This window comes from Haemaphysalis longicornis, unplaced genomic scaffold (assembly GCF_048455015.1).
Source record: "Haemaphysalis longicornis isolate Haplotype H1 unplaced genomic scaffold, Haemaphysalis longicornis Haplotype H1 scaffold_395, whole genome shotgun sequence".
Taxonomy (NCBI): domain Eukaryota; kingdom Metazoa; phylum Arthropoda; class Arachnida; order Ixodida; family Ixodidae; genus Haemaphysalis; species Haemaphysalis longicornis.
In genome coordinates, this window is record NW_027526360.1 from 34,207 (window position 1) to 51,381 (window position 17,175).

A 17,175-nucleotide genomic window follows, 5' to 3' on the forward strand; every position below is an offset into this window, starting at 1 on the left:
TGGACGTCATCGGGGACCAGTAATCTTCACTCTCAAGCCAAGAGTTGCGGCCTTCGCGTGGATCGCTTGTGTTATAGGTACTTGGCTAAGTATGTGGAAGTCGCGACAGGTTCTGATTGCTGTGGCCCAAGCAGTCATATAGTTGTCAATGCGTCGGAAATCGCTTTGACCTTAGCGAGCGTTGACGGGGACCTCTTAGCGACGTAGTGGTGGCAGGCGTGACAAAACTGTATGTCATGGTCCACGATTGCTATGGTGGCCAGTCTGCCTGAAACACTGCAGCGTCGTCGTAAAATGCATCTTCATTAGCACTGGGTACAAATTGTGGCGCAGCACTGCTAGGCAGGCCCGGAGGCTTGCAGTCAGTAAGCAGTATTCAGGTGCACTTGAGCGGGCTCTGTAGAGGGAGCTGGCGGCGTGCTAGATTGAAGGTCCGAAAAGAAGCGTCCGTCGGAAAGTATGCCTGGGAAAGAAACAGGAGGGTATGAGTAAGGATAACGAAGTTCTGATGGAGGCGAAAAGCGAAAACGCCCGTGTGGTCGAGATTTCGGCGCACACTAAAGATCCCCAGGTGGTCAAAATTAAACCGAAGCCCTCCTCTACGATGCGCCTCATCGCCTGTGTAGCGTCGGCGCGTTAACCCCCCAATCAATCAATCACTCAATCAGTCAAAGATAACAAAGCTTATTTAGGCTCCATACGTCATAGGAGCATTTCCTCAGTAGTCCTACCCTTTCTGTTCTGCACAAAGTGGAAATGGGCTCTTCAAACAGGGCTTCAAATGCGTTCATTTTGTAGCGTAAGCTACACTGGCCGAGGTTGAGCAGTTCGCGTGGACCCTGAAGGGCCGTTCTGCGCAAGCGCGAGGGACATTGGATTGGATTAGATTGGCTTGGCTTGGATTAGATTAAAGTGGATTGTGTTGCGTCATAGCCGCGGCAGACGCACTGGCGCCAGCGCGTGCCCAGGTGGGCGCCTCAATTGCGCAGTAGCCAAGTATGACGCTGCACCGAAGCCGCTTGATAGCCGTTTCGCGTGGCTCGTGAATAGCCGTGCTGAGCATGCGCGAGGAGAAGTGACTGGACAGGACAGGACTGGACTGGACTGAACTGGATTGGAGTGGATTGGACTGGATTGCTGAACCTTAGCTCACGCTACGTATATCCTGGCATAGCAGAGCTAAGCCACTACTAATTTTAAAGCAATTTTTGTAGACACAGAGAGAGAGAAAGACTTTATTGAATTGTCCTGCGGGGGGAGGTGGGCGGGAGCCACTCAGGGCCTGCCCCCTCCTTGACGTTTCCTAAGTCGTCCCCGAGACAACGCCTTGCGGGCGTCTACGAGGTCGACGCGCGGAGGGTCGTCGGGTGTGATCCCTCAGACCTCCCGTCGGCGCCTCCCTACGCTTCTGCCCTGCAAGAGCAGCCTCGAGCCGCTGGACTGCCCGGAGTTGAACATAGTGGTCGGACGAGTCCATAGAACTTGTGATATCGTCCGGCCAACGCGTTGAGGCGGTTGCCTCCACTGGATTTCGTTCACAGTCCCACAGTAGGTGGACCAAGGTCGCGTTCGTTTTCGCGCACACACTGCACAGCACACTTTCGTACACTTCTGGACACACATATTGCGCCAGCACTGGAGTTATCACAGAGTTTGTCTGTAATTGTCTATACAGCACTGCTTCAGCCCTGGTGAGCTTGGGGTGTGGGGGCGGCCGAAGCTGTCTTCCGAGGCTACCACTGTAGTATTTCGGCGTAAGTCACGGGGGATTCCTGGTCTGAGTCCTGCTGCCTTTCCGCCTGAGAGATGCGAGGGGGCGCCGCGCGGTTGGTAAGAGTGAGTGAGTGAAATACTTTATTAAGGACGAGAGGCCATGAGGCCCTGTGGGGAAGTGAGGATGGCGGAGGGGGAGCAGAAGGGGAGAGGTCACAATTCATCACAATTCATCACAATTCACACAGTGTCCACACTTCTAGTTTTAAGGTCCTATTCATAAGATGCACATTTCACTCTGTCAGTGGCACCAAAATGCACAGTTTGCACTGTTGACATTGGTCGTGGATGGGAATGGCCAGTCCGGGAAAGTCTGTCAGACCGCTATACCAGCTTGTACAGACCGTTTTCAAGCGCGTACTGGGTAATTATTTCTAGAGTAGCGGGGTCTTCACGGACACGTAAGTGCGCGCGCGGCGGCGTCCGCTGTCTCGTTGCGGTTAGGGTGGCCGCTGCCGTCGGTGCTAGCGTTCATGTGCGCCGGAAACCAACGGATGTGGGTAGCCGGCACCGATTCATTGTTCACTGCACAACACTGCACTACGCGCACTGCACTTGTACACACTTTGTATTGAGGCTTCCGGCAAAGCGACGCAACGTTGCGCGACGCCCCTGTAAAGGGTGCACCACCGTGTAGCTACTGTGAGTGCGGTGCTGCATGCGCAGGTTTCAAGGGATTGATGGACACTGCCCTGGTGCAGAAAAAAAAAAATTCAATCACCTCCGCACTTGAGACCAGGGATGCCAGGGGCTCACAGAGTGACCCACCGAACATTTTGCATCGTATAGTCCAAAAGTAGCCTAATTTAGATTTATAAAAAGCCAAACAAGGATTCTTCACATAATATATTTGAAACGTTTTCTTTTCTTTTTCTTTCAGATGTCTGCTGCGAGATGTAGTATTTATTTGCGAAATTATAGCAAGCAATATAAGCACACGCCACTCATTTAGAGTTCAAACAGCTCCACTGGTGCACATTTCGGCTGTATTGAAGCGCGCCAAAAAGAGATCTTAAATGATGTGAAGTCCTTGCAAGATCTGCCATTTACCGCTAGTCCAAATTTTACGTGCAAAATGTTCTCCAACGTGTCTACCAAGATTCTTTTCTGCAAGCAGGTTTTTGTAAGAGGGACATGACTGAACGTTTGTTAGAGGAAAATATTACACTTATATAATAATACTTATGAGGAGCGCGGCATAAAAGCGCGCTGTGCCCTATACGTATCGTAAGGCAAAGGGTAAGGTTAACTCTGTGTGTGTAATTTTTTGTGTCGCGCTGTTTTTATATAAGCGTAACATTTTCCTAATAAAGCTAGTTACAAGGTGCGCATATTGTGTCATGTATCTTTCTGCGGCCTTCGTCTTTTTGCACAGTGACTGAGGTGTATCATGGAACACCAACTCGCCCAAGCCTACACCTTATTAATAGAGAGTTTTAGCATAGCGTGCTCCGTCCGCTAACGCTACGGCGGCGGGTAGCGGGCGCGACTGGGGAGAGCAAATTCGTCACGGTGGGGTGGATTAGTCCCGCGCGGCCTGCCTTCGCCATGCCCGCTCTTTCCCTCCGCTGAGGGGGCAACCTCCTCGCACTCCCCGCGCGCGCATGCGCAGTCCGGTCCCGCTACCCGCTAACCTTAGCGTAGCGTACGGGAGCCGCTATGCTAAAACTCTCTAATGTTCGCTTCTGTCATTGGCCGTTGGCCGTTCTATGGCGTTCTGGCCAGCGGATTGACTCGTTAGTTTACTTTTTTTGCGAGCTATTAAAAGTGGCGGGTTGGGTACGTCATCATCATCGTCGTCATCAGTCTACTTAGGTGGAAGCGAAATAATGTCCGAATCTTCGTGATGTCTCAAGCAAGGGTGCAGAATAGCCCAAGGACAGCCAAATAGACAACCAACAGTTTTTCCCGCCAGTCAGAAAACTAAGCTGCTGTTACGATTGAGCCCGCCGCTGGGCTTCGTTTCAATACTCCTCGGCTGTGCGGCGAAGCCCCCACTGCGTGCGCCTTTCAAACAAGCGCCACCGTGTCGGTGACTCATGTTTTCACGTCTCGACAAGCCCGGGCCAGACGCTTCGCTTTCGGCGCGTTTCAAACTTCGACGGTTACCGGCGAGGCACGTCTCAACGCGCTTCAAGGACACGAAAGCCCCGCGTTCGCAGCAGAGTCCTCCTCTCTCCCCTCTCTCGGACTCAGCGTGCGCCGCTACTACCGACGGCTCACGAACTCTGGAAAGAGTGTTGTGTGTGTCTGTGACGTTCGTGGCGTGTGCACAATCTAGAGGGAACGCTGTTTTGATCGTTAGCGCTTTGGGTATAAATAGACCTCGCCTAAGCGCTGTATTTTCTTTCCTGTTTGAGCAGTGAATCAATGCTGTCACTCTGCTCGAGTCCTGTACTGTAACCTCGCCCGATGGGGCATTGTTCTTTGGCTTCGGCTCATCTCTCGCTATGAAGTAAACAGTTACGTTAGCCTACGGCTTCTGGAATTCTTCACGGCTGCAACAGCGGCTGGCCGCTCGCTTAACACCACGCTACCACACGTATGTCGGAGGCGACGGAGCTCGGCTCGGGTCGGCCTTTCCCGGTCGCAACACTGCCCAATTTGGCTATTTATAGTCCAACCTCGCAACCCTGATTGAGATGCAAAGACTGAGACAACAGCGGAGCTGGTGGTCGTCACTAGCTTTAACTTGGCTTTTCCTAGGTCTGCCCACTTTATCGGTCGATCGGACACTGCATCCGCGGAGCGCACGCCGTCTCTCTCAACTAGAAGAACGCCTGCACGTCAGAGCTAACGGCATCACTTGACGCAGCAGCCAATCTCCGACGCGTGCCGCGTAACCCGAACATCTGTTCACTTCAACTTCATGGGAAAGGAGGTTGGCGGGCTCTAGCGCGGAAATATAAAGGACACTCATTGATCGCGCAGAGAAGGCACGGTCAGCCATCCCGGGAGCTCCGGACTAGGGGATCCTTGTCAAAGTAAAGTTATTTTCTTCTTCCTCAGCCAAAAACCAAACCCAACGCCCGCCCTAGGAACCCAAAAAGAAATGCTGAACGCCTCGATTGCGATGATAGCCCAGTCGGGCAGACGGTGTCATAACGCGACCACGGGAAGCATTTTTAAAGCGAAGCTTTAATCTCCTCATCGATGCCGTTGTACGGCAATACGCCCTGAAGGAAAGCGAACTTTCCCTGGCAAGGATGGTGTATGATCGTGGATGAAGTGAGAGAAAAAACGCTTCCCGGGGCCAGAATGAAACCTGGGTCCCTGGCGTTATGAAACCTCTTTTAAATGCAGAGCATTTCAGTAACTCACGATGTCACCCGCGTTGACGTCCGTAGTCGTAGTCCGCATCGCTCCCCGTCGGTCTGGCATTGGATTATATTCGATTGGATTGGCTTGGCTTGGCTTGGCTTGGCTGGGCTTGGATTGGTTTGGATTGGATTAAAGTGGATTGTGTTGGATTGTGTTGCGTCACAGCCGCGCCACGTTGCGTCATAGCCGCTCCACGTTGCGTCATAGCCGCGGCAGGGGGTTCACGGCACGTTTCACGTTTCACCATCGACTTCATCGACAATGTCTACGCTGGAAGAGAAGAGCGTAAATGCTCTGCATTTGATCGTGCCCCTCGCGAGGGGGATGTTAACGCTGGATTTTTCTATTCGACCGCTCCATTCCGACATGGTCGAAGCGAGCGCCAAACAGCTGGTACCGATTCGCACTGTGCACCACAAATCCAAACGTTAGGCCTACAGAGGGCACACCCGAGACTTGCTGCGGGTGTTCTAGAAACGTGGTGCGTACCTCCAGAGGAGCACATACTTGCAGTATGGAATTGGAGAACCAAAGAATCCATGACAAGGAAGCTTCGCGTACAACCATCGTCGTCATTCAACGGAGTGGTACATGATTTTTCGGGGACATGCCACTCCTGCTCGTCGGCTCCTTACCCCCTCGCCACTTCCACGCTCACTTTCTGGTGAAGCATTTTCCTCCTGTCTACTTTGCTCCGCCGATTTCGAACACCAGACATGGGTGGAACTCAAGCATCAACAACTGCGCCCATAAAAAAAAAAGCAATGCAGCAAACTGCCGACACTGAAGAAACGTGAATATAATAAGGCAATGACCAACGCATAGTAATTTTTTTCAGTACTGGCTACCAAAAATATGGCGGTTATTCAGTAGGCGCAGTAATGAACATTGCCCACGACTGCTGCACAGACCGTCGCCCCAGAGGTAAAGGGACATAGCTTAGTGGAACGCTGCTCGGAACACCCGCCTCGGTAGCGCAGTAGGCAGCGTGTCAGTCTCATAATCTGAAGGTCGTGAGTTCGATCCTCACCCGGGGCAGGCGGAGCTTTCTTTTTTTGTGCTATGCTGCTCACTTGTGTGCTCGGAAAACGACTTCGCACGTTGGCAACTATAGCTGAAATGAATAGGTTCAGTTGTGCAAGGCCGTCAATGGCCTCTATCAATGACATCGCGCTATTTCCTGCGAACACTGCACCAAGACAGTCGCTCGAGAGGTAACAGGACAAGGACGAGTGGAACACTGCTTCTCACATCCGCCTCGGTAGCGCAGTAGGCAGCGCGTAAGTCTCATAATCTGAAGGTCGTGAGTTCGATCGTCACCCGGGGCAGGCGGAGCTTTCTTTTTGTGTGCTATGCTGCTCACTTGTGTCAACGCCGCCTGTATAATCATTGCCTAACGCATGAGCGAAAAATGGCCAAACAGCCGCTCTCCTGTTGCTCTCTCCTACCCTTCCCGCTCCGTAGCCTTCCTGCGTGCTTTCATGTCCGCCGGCCAGCGCCGCTTATCGGAAGCTATGCAAAATAGCTTAAACCCTTTCATGCATACGGGCCTCATATGAGGACACATATTTATCTTACTACAGACATCATCCAGTTACCTCCATCGAGCTATTAGCCGCATAGTGTCCTCAATGGACCCTATGCGAAATTGCTTGGTGATCTAGCAACACTGATGTAAACGAGACCGTCGGCCATATTGGTGCGGGCGCCGATGGGGAAGTCTCGTATTGTTTACTGTGGAAGAGTAGGTGACGGTAACGCGGTATGGCTCAAACTGGACAGTGTTTTCCGGCTCTCGACCGCGGATTGTGGACGAAGGACTTGCCTGCGCTGCCGACTGTGTCTGAAGACTCATACCACTCGGGGTGCCGCGCCAAAGACCCATCCGAGCGGCAGCGGAGCAGAGCATGCCGCCTAGCCACCGAGGCGCATTGCTCGCCTTCATCGGTGCGGTCAAACACGTGCGACTCGCAGTAAGTAAATCCTTCTTTGTTTTTACTTGACGCGAGTTAACCGGTATGAGCATTTGCAGAGCACTTTGTTCATCGTTGTTTACCACGCAAATGCGTAGCGGCCCCATATATGTAGCGGCCCCATAGCGGCCCCATAGCGGCGACCCTGTTGCAGTAACCCTGAAAGAGGAGAGCGACAATCGCCAGACCGTACCGCTAGTGGGTGGATTAGGTATTTTCAAATGCTGTACATGGAATTTACGGGATGATTTTTGGCGAAGATGTTTACGGAAAGGTTGCGGCCGTTTTCCGTGACGGTCGTCCGCCCGCGCGTTTGCCGCAAAGCAATCGTGCTTTGCGGCGAAGTCAACTACAAAAGCGCGCATACGCCTTGAATTTTCTTTTTTTGTGTGTGTTCATTATTTATTGCGCATGCTCTGCGCAAAAATCTGTTTGTGTGTCTTTTTTCTCCTTTTTTGGCGGTGGGGTGGTTGTGTTTGTTTCTAAAGCGCATGTTTTTGGTGTGCACGAATAGATATTACAGTAAAACCTCGTTAGCTCGAACTCACTGAACTAGAAGATTTTTTTTAATTCGATGGGTCATCGGTATAGCCCGAATGTTTACCTGTTTATCTCGAAAGATTCTGGAAGTGAGTTCCAGATAATCATATTATTGCTTGCTTAAGTTATGACGAACACGATTATGCGGGTACTGGTATACATCATTACCTACGCTGAGGCTTTTAAATGTTAAACTTCCTTCTCTTGAAAAATGCATTAACAAAGCATGCAGAGATACTTGCACGCTCGAACTTGACAAACAATTTTGACATCATTGCTGTTTGAGGTGTAGATTATTGCCCTTGCAACAGTGTTAAGCAAGACACAAAATCTGGTCATTTTGAGTCTGTTCCTTGCGGCCACTTCTTTCTGCGCTGTCCCTTTACCATAAACTGTAGCGGACTAGTCCTGTTCTTCCCTGAGTGTTATTTACTGATACTCTCTCTGTTCTTGAAGGTTGGGCCTCATCCATGTGCTCTGCAGCTGCTTTCGCTCCCAGAAGGAAAGTGGCCGGCCCTATGTTGTGTGCCTCACCTTTGAGACGGACAGTGGGGCGATTGGGGAGGCATCGTGCGAGTGCCCGGCGGGTTGCAGTGGAGCATAGAGTCACATCCTGGCTGCTGTGCACCTACTCGCCCTCTTCAAGCCGAAGGTTTTAAGAGGCACCACCGGAGCTTGCGTGCACTGAGCTGCCACAACAGTGGGGACGCTCGAGACAGAAGGGCATCAAGCCAGCGAGTGTCCAAAACATTGACTAGAGAAGCCCGCGATAAAATGGCACCTCCCTCCCCTTGCCAATGCGTCTGTTCGATGCACGTCGAGTACAGGAGCAATGCGAGCAGCAACAAAGTGCCGTGCAGGCGCTTGGGAGAAAAATTGGTAGCCTTGGGAATGAGGTTTTTGCCCCAGTTGTGCTGGCCTCCCGCTCCTTCCATCCCCCCCCCCCCCCCCCCAGTGACAGAAACAAGGACTGGCATGGCACCTGAAGGGTCACCTATGAGCTACCAGCAAGCATTCATGCCACATTTCGCCGTGGTCATCTCGCAAGCAGGCAGAGGCTGGACAACGTCGTGTTTACTAGACCGCGACATGCAGGGGTGCGCGAATGCTTCTTTTTGTTCCATTTATATCCACAGTTATATCCACAAAAACGCAAAAGCACTCAAGCTGATGCGCGGCGGCCTGATGCAACTGTGGCCGTTTTCTTTTTTCTTTTCGAATAAAACTTGAAAATTGTCTCAGCTACCTACATCAATGGCCACTATCATTACGTCGGAGGCATGCATGCAGCATGTGACAAACTAGAGGAGTGAGTGTATTTTAGTCGCAAAATATTCGACAGTAAATACATCGTTGCTGGAATGACAATGGGCACCAAGTTAACTTGACGTAACAACAAATCTTTCAGCCCGGCAAATCGGGAACCAAGTGCAAAAGCTCGAATTTTCCACCGTTAGATCATCATAAAACAGTGTTCGCCACTTCTGCAACGACATGCGGCTAAATGCACCGTAAAGAAACCAACACACTCCCATACCGTGCGCGCCCGCCACAGAGGAAATTTTCAACCGCGCCGTGACGGCGTAGTGCGGCAAGAAAAGTTTGTTTACAGCCCTAGGTAAGATAAAAGCTCGTGTAGGGGCTAAGCGGTACCATTTAACAATGAAATGAAGCGGGCGCAGAGCCACAGGGACGAGTTAAGAAACAGCCTAATTTTGGCAACGTGTGGTACTGTTTTCCCGGTCGAGCGCCGCTGTCAGTCGCGTGAATAGGCGGCGCACGCTCAGGCTTCATTTAGAATACAAAGGCTGGACAACAGAACTCCAACACAGCTGTATTTTTCATACGGACAGCGACTACGGAACCCCGCGCTTAGCGAACCAACGACAAATATTCGCTCCAAGCGCACCGCGCCCAGCGTGTCACTAAGGTTGCTCGCGCCGGCACAGTTCGCGTCACAAAGTTCGTTCAAAAGCGTGGAACTTCACGTACCTTTTCTCCATTTGAACCGGTATTTCCGGATTGCGTGCTCTGTGGCACGAAGCAATGCTACGGCATTGTAGTCCATCACCAAGAGCGGTCAATGTCCGCCTTCTATGTTTTGCTAATTGGTTTCGGTTTCAAACGACCGTACCAAAATGGCGGACCTAGTTACCGGAGTCGACGTGAGATGGCGGGGCGCATTTTGCATAGGGTCTATTGAGGACGCGTCAGAGTTCCTAACTTGTTTCACAGATGGCGCTAGCTGTCTGTGTTTCTTAAATCGCCAGGTTCTGAGGGGCAGTAGTCTTGCTTGAGGTCGTTCAAAAAACATTTGCTCGACAGGTTATGGTGTTTTTCAACTACAAAAAATATGGTCGCAAAGAACAATTCCTGAATATTATGAGCTTCTTTTGTTAAAGTTTTCTTCTTTGCGGTGGGCCGTAGAGAAAGAAAAGAACAGATATCCTCAAGTGGGGACAATATGCAAGAAACGTATAGCCTTACCTGCAGCGCCACAAAAAAAAATAATACTCGTAAAATGCCAAGCCAGTGCTGAAAGTGCTTGTTTTTTCCCGCGCTTTACGTGCATCGTTGAGTTTGCTTTTGCGCGGTTTATTGAATGTGAAAAAGTCTCCCGCTTCCATAAACCTTGGCCAAAACCACACATTTCGAAGATGTGTTCCAAGCGGGGACTTTCCAGGGAAGAAATTGATGCTCTTTTAGAGCTCTCCTCTTATTCTGGTGACGATTCCGAAGCGGATGATTGGGAGCCGCTCCTCACCGATATTGGCACTTCGAGCAGCTCGGGAGACGAAAGTGAAGACAGCGAGCCTGTGCGTGATAACGGCGCTTCGACAAGCTCTGGTGCAGCTAAAGCCCCCTCCAGAACATCTATGGTGAGCAAGAACAGCACACCGTGGATCGCCGACAAAGACAACGACTGGGCAGGAAAGGCTCCCGATTTCCTTGGTAAGCATAAAGTCAATGTGCACGGTACGCTCCCCATTGACTACTTCCTGGCTCTTTTTCCTGAATCGTTACTGGAGCACATCGTTTTTCAGACAAACTTGTATGCCGTGCAAAAAGGGAAAGAGAACCTCAGGTTGACACTGCCAGAGCTAAAAGTCTTCCTTGGCATATGCCTGGTAATGACTTACATCAGATATCCTAGAATCAGAAATTACTGGTCAACGGAATCCGGACTTCGAATGGACCTTGTCGCCGATTCAATGCCTGTCAACCGTTTTGAGGAGATTCGAAGATTTCTGCATTTCAAAGACAACAGCGACCCTCTGAGCTTCCAGAATGACCGCGTAGCTGGAATGAGGCCAGTCATTGATGCACTCAACGAAGCATTTTGCTCGGCAGTTGATCCCGAGGAATACCAATCCGTCGACGAGATGGTGATACCATTCAAGGGGCGCTCCTCCATAAAGCAATATCTTCCAAGTAAGCCGAAGCGCTGGGGTTTCAAGGTATGGGTGAGAGCAGGAGTGTCTGGCTACATTTACCGTTTTGAGGTATACCAAGGCGCAACAGGGGGGCGATCCAATGTTTCAAGCGAAATTGGTATGGCCGGAGAAGTTGTCATCAGGTTGTCCAAGGGACTTGAAAGGAAAAATTATAAAGTTTATGCTGATAACTTATTCACATCTATGGCCCTGGTCAGGAAACTGAGAGAGGATGGAATATTGTTTGTCGGTACATGCCGTGCAAACCGTCTGCAAGGAGCGGATAAAAAGCTCAAGCCCTTGAAGGAGCTCAAAGCGGATGGAAGGGGAAGCACATCAATTTGCACCTCAGCCGACAACATCACAGTGACAAGGTGGCTGGACAACTCGCTTGTTCACGTTGTTTCCAGCTACGCCGGACGGCAGCCTGAAGGCACTACCAAAAGGTACAACAGAAAAGAGAGAAAAGTAATGGATGTCACCCGGCCGTACTCCGTGGAACTTTACAACAAACACATGGGAGGTGTTGACCTCGTGGATTCCTTGATTGCAAGGTATAGAAACGACGTCCGGAATAAGAGGGGCTACTTGAGGATTTTCTTCCATCTACTAAACGCCGCAGTTGTGAACGCCTGGATTGTGTGGAGGTGGGACAAAGGTGTGGATCATCCAATGGACCAACTTGAGTTCCGAAGTCGCGTTGCCAAGGCGCTCATATTTCGTGGTGAAGCAGCACAGAGCTCGAAGCGACGAGGACGGCCATCCAACGATTCGCCGACAGCCCCCATAAAGAAGAGAGTGTTCAACCATGTGCCCCTGGAAAAGAGGCTCGATGGCGGGCGCCATTTCCCAAAGAAGAGCGAACAAAAGTACGCCAGCCGCTGTCGAAGCCTTGCCTGCCGCAGCAAGACAAGGTACCTCTGCGGTCGGTGCAACGTGCCTCTGTGTCCCGAGTGCTTCCAGTCCTTCCACAGCACCTAAGCTGAATGTGCAAGACTGATCTTCAGCATTCCATTTTGAATTGCAATTGTTTCTACCAGTGTTTTAGCATGAATGCTCAATAGAATGATTAGAGTATTATATATCTCATGTGTGCTGAAACCAAAGAAAAATATCAACTTAAAGCATGATGTCCTCAAATGGGGACACGTTGATACTTTCATACAGAGGCTCTTGATCACTTGAAATAAATTTTTTTCATAGTCTTTGTGGCCCCTGCGAATACTTTTTGGTGCAAAATAATTTTTGTATTCTCTGGATTTAATTCATGCATGAGAGGGTTAAAGTTTGTTTAGCGTTCCCCAGGCGGTGCTCCTACACCTTCTTTTTCACCATGCCTGTCTGTCTTGGTCTGTCGCTGATAAAACCGCCTTTTCCTCGGAGCAAAATCTTTTGTGCTGCCGCAGGCTGATGCCGGCTTTGCGCGCTTATCTACATGGATCACGGGCCCCGAAATTTTCTGAGTGAGGCATCCCCCTCTGTACCCTCCGCATTTCGGCCTTGTTTTGTCCTTGCTGTTCGTACTCCGCTTCGGTACGCACTTTTAAAATTGAGGACTGTACTGTAGAAGTGCCCGGACAGTGTGGCAGACCCCTCAGCTGGTTATCGTTTGGTTTTCTGTAATCTTCTGAAATTTACAAGCACGTGATATTTTTTAGAAAATAACGGTAGAAGTGAACGCCTGAAAAAAAAATGTGCACGCAATTTTTAGATGCGACGCATCTCTTGCTCTGAGGCATGTCCCTCCTGCGTCGGTGTCGGCGGCGTCCGCACGCCACCTGCGCATGCGCGACTCTCCTCCGCTCTTCTCTCCGACAGCTGTGCGCAACGCTCTCACTCCGTCTCATTATCATAAACAACAGCTGCGTGCGCGCGCCTCGCTCGCTTCGCTCCGCTTCCGTCGCGCAAGTGCGCGCATGCGCGACTCTACTCCGCTGTCTCCTCTCCTTCAGGCGCTGTGAATATAAAGCGGGTAGCGCGCTGCGGCGGTTCAGTCAGCGCTCGCTCTCGTTCGACTCCGCGTGACTTCGATTGATGACTTCGTGCTTGGCTTGATTCTTCCGATGAAGACGTGATGGAAGCGACGGTCCCTTCAGCGAGTTAGCGAGTGGATTGACGCAATCCAATACCAGCGTCACCCCAAACGCTCAAGGCAATGTTACGACCATAGAGAATCAACCAATGGAAACGCCAATTGAACCCCCCGATGCGTCGCATCACATCAGGGTTCCCCTCGCGGGAAGATGGGCGTAATTTTTCTTCCCTAAATCCTACAGAGGGAAAAATATCAGTAAAATAATGGCTGCACCACCCGAAGATATTGTTTTCTACCCGACAATTAATATTTTCTTAGACTATTTTAGTTCCGCCCCCGTCAGTTATCTTTCGAAAAATGAAGCAAGTATGAAGCAAGCGACACGTTGGACGAGATGCCCAGTGCGCCCCAGAATTAGCGCCCCGTCGCGGCTAAGATGTGAGCGAAACGGCTCTTGAAACCCAACAGGCAAGCTGACAGACACACGTCGTAGAAGTGGGTGCAGCGTTCGCGACTCGCGAGCAGTGACGTAAAGGCGAGATGTCCGCCGGGGCGCGCCACAGCGGATGAGTGCCTGAACTAAGCGTCCCTACCCTTCCCATTGAAAAGCGCGCCGCGTCAGGCAATGTTTATACAGGCGGCGTTGCTTGTGTGCTCGGAAAACAACTTCGTACGTTGGTAACTATAGCTGAAATCAATAAGTTCAGTTATGCAAGGCCGTCAATGACGTGTACCAACGACATCGCGCTATTTCCCGCGACCACTACACAAAGACAGTCGCTCGAGAGGTAACAGGACAAGGAAGAGTGGAACGCTGCTCCTAACATCCGCCTCGGTAGCGCAGTGGACTCTACTTCCGGCCACCGCTTGTGAACGGACGTGTGATGCCGCGTGCTCTGAAAGAGCGGCTTCAGCGGGCCAGCATTGGATTGGATTCGATTGGATTGGCTTGGCTTGGGTAGAATTCGATTGGATTTAATTGGGTTTGGATTGGATTGGATTAAAGTGGATTGTGTTGGATTGTGTTGCGTCATAGCCGCGGCACGTTGCGTCATAGCCGTGGCAGACGTGCTGGGGCCGGCGCATGTGCAGTACTCTCTCTTCCGCGGTTTCCTCTCCTTCGGGCGCGCTGCGCATATAACCGGTGTGCCGTTCTCCGGCGAAGCAACATCCACGCTTGGCTCAAACACAGAGACCACGCCGCTTTACAAGTACGCCAACATCGTCATCGACTGGGACCGGCTTACGCAGTCCCCTCAACGTTATGCGCGCTATGAAACGCGGTCCCTTCGCCACTCCGCCTATGCGTCGCATCTACACAGGGGCTCCCGCGAGGGGACGTGGGAGTTTTTTTCATAGTGATATCAAGGGGCGGCCATACCGCGTTGAAGACTTACGAGACGCGCTACAGCAACCGAATGTTTTCGGCAGCGTTGTAGCGCTTGGTCCCTGCCAGATGAACCATGTATGGGCTGCGACGTTTAACAACGCCGAAGCTGCGGAGAAGATTGTCGCCACTCAGGAGATAAAGGTGAAAGGACGGAAATGCCTCATGATTGACCCGTGCAATCGGGACATTCGTGTTAAGTTGCATTGGGTGCTGCACAGTGTGCCAGACGAAGAAATCAATAATGCGTTCCAACCCTACGGCCGGGTGACCGAGCTCACAAGGGAGAAGTGGCGCGTGCAGGGGTGTGACGCCCAGTGCACCATGACACGCGTCATGTCGCTGCAGCTCAAGGCGGGCGTAGCAGCCGAAGACATCCCGCAGCAGATGCGCATCGCAGGAAACCGAGCCCGAGCCCTCGTCGCGGTCCCAGGTAGGCCGCCGCAGTGTCTACGTTGTGAGCAGATCGGGCACATCAGGCGAGACTGCCGCGTCCCGCGGTGTAGCGTCTGCCGCCGCTTCGGACACGAAGCGCAACTCTGCGTCAAGACCTCTGCCGTCGCCGCAACGACGCCGTTCAGCTCGGAGAAATCCGAGCTGACGATGGACGAGGCGGAAGCAGAGGAAATCAACAAAGCAGTAGGCGACGGCGGGAACGGCGAAAGCGGCCAGCCGACGAAAGACAACGAGAATCTTCCGAAGGATGTCGGCAGCGAGACGCAGGAAAGGGTGCCGTGCCAGTCTGAAGTCATCGTGAGTGGCAGTGAAAACGCGGGCTCTGTTGAACGCGCCGCGGCGTCTCCTAGCGAGGACGACGACTCCAAGCCCGACATAATGGAGGTGGAAGCCAGCGGTGAGGCCTCTGCGGCAGCCAAGCGGTCGCGAGAAGAAAACGGCCCCGAGGAGCACGAATCCAGCGAAGCCATCGGAGAGTCCCCGCGAAAGTCGAGACAAGGGAGGCGTGCGATACCCAAAGCCAAGCTTAATGTCCCGCCAAACCGAGCGCCGAGAAACGTCAAATCTTAGCCACAACGGTGCCGAACCAACCAAAGGACGAAAAAATTACACCATCTTCCCGCGGGGAACCATGAGGAGGATGCGAAGCATCATGGGGGTTCCGTGTAGGTTCCATTGTGTAGCCGTTATGTTGTTTCATTTATCGGAGCACGAATGGGAACGTAGTGTGAACCCACCATGTAGAGACAGAGAAATGTAGAGAAATGCAGAGACAGCGAAGAGACCGACACCCGCGTTACCTGATCTAACCCCTCCTCGTGCTCGTCTTGCATGCTTTATTGCGTGCTCACGCTCCTACCCCGCTGCCCGCCCTCTTCGTCCTCTTCTCTGGTTGAGCTGCAAGGCGCGTGGCGCTTCCCTCCACAGCTTTCCCGCAGGAAATTCAACGTCCTCCTCTAAAGTTATCAGTTCGTCGTTTCCGTTGACGTGCCTTCGCGTGCCTTCGTTGTATCAGTAGCTTCTTGACGTAGTTTGGATGAGTGAATGACATAAGGCGCGTTCGTATTCCATGCTCCCGTCTCTGTTTTTGGAGCGAAGTGGGAAGAGCGCCACGTACCTCTCGTTGCGGCCAGAGAGTCGTGGGATCAAAACCGGGCGCTGCCTAACTATGTCTTTTTATAGTGGACTGCGCTGACGTCAGCTCAAACGCTGACGAGGCTGAAGAGACGCGCATGCGCAGTATAGTGCGGACGGGGCACAGCTTGCTTCATTAAACTCTAACTATAAATGAAGCTTTCGTTTCATTTTTTTCTTGAGCAACGTAAAGATATTGTCGAGCGACAAAGTAATTACACTGCCGCTGGGCTTTTCCGCCGGTTCCGTTGGTATCCGGTGCGTCTGACGAGGCAGAGGTGAGCGACGGCGACAGCCACACAGTAACCAGTTTAATAACAGTTAGGTTTGTAGCGTCTCTTTAATTATTGGTTTATTTGGTTACCCCTTAAAATATAACGCATTCAAAGGTCACAATGTTTCTCTTCTACCCCCAAGATGGCATAGATATCCAACAAAAAAAAAAATGAGAACGTTCGTGCGTTCAGAGCAGACTGGCAGCCGTTCCGGCACGACTGCTAATCCCTGCTTCTACGCACTGCAGGCACGGCTACACAGGGTACCGGATCCAGGCCTGATATCTCTGCCGGGAAGGAAGATTCTACGGTCGTCTGTGCGCAGTCGCATCGCGGCTGTCTCTCGAGCACGTGCTGCTATCGACTAATCGCCTTGACGGAACGTGGCGTCATCTTCCCTGGCGGCTCGTCTGGTGGCGTCCACGTCGCTTACAAATACGACGGCCCCAACTGGACTGTCGGCATTCAGAGCAGACTGGCAGCCGTTCCGGCACGACTGCTAATCCCTGCTTCTACGCACTGCAGGCACGGCTACACAGGGTACCGGATCCAGGCCTGATATCTCTGCCGGGAAGGAAGATTCTACGGTCGTCTGTGCGCAGTCGCATCGCGGCTGTCTCTCGAGCACGTGCTGCTATCGACTAATCGCCTTGACGGAACGTGGCGTCAACTTCCCTGGCGGCTCGTCTGGTGGCGTCCACGTCGCTTACAAATACGGCCCCAACTGGACTGTCGGCATTCAGAGCAGACTGGCAGCCGTTCCGGCACGACTGCTAATCCCTGCTTCTACGCACTGCAGGTTGGTAATTCGAGCTTGATGCGCCCTCTGCCTACTTTGCAAATGGTT

General features: G+C 51.9%; 2 non-coding genes across 2 annotated transcripts; both read left to right on the forward strand.

Moving 5' to 3' along the window:
- Positions 1 to 6,059: 6,059 nt before the first annotated feature.
- Positions 6,060 to 6,132, forward strand: Trnam-cau (transfer RNA methionine (anticodon CAU)). Its single transcript has one exon. It is a non-coding gene; the product is annotated as a tRNA-Met (tRNA).
- Positions 6,133 to 6,349: 217 nt separating this feature from the next.
- Positions 6,350 to 6,422, forward strand: Trnam-cau (transfer RNA methionine (anticodon CAU)). Its single transcript has one exon. It is a non-coding gene; the product is annotated as a tRNA-Met (tRNA).
- Positions 6,423 to 17,175: the final 10,753 nt, after the last annotated feature.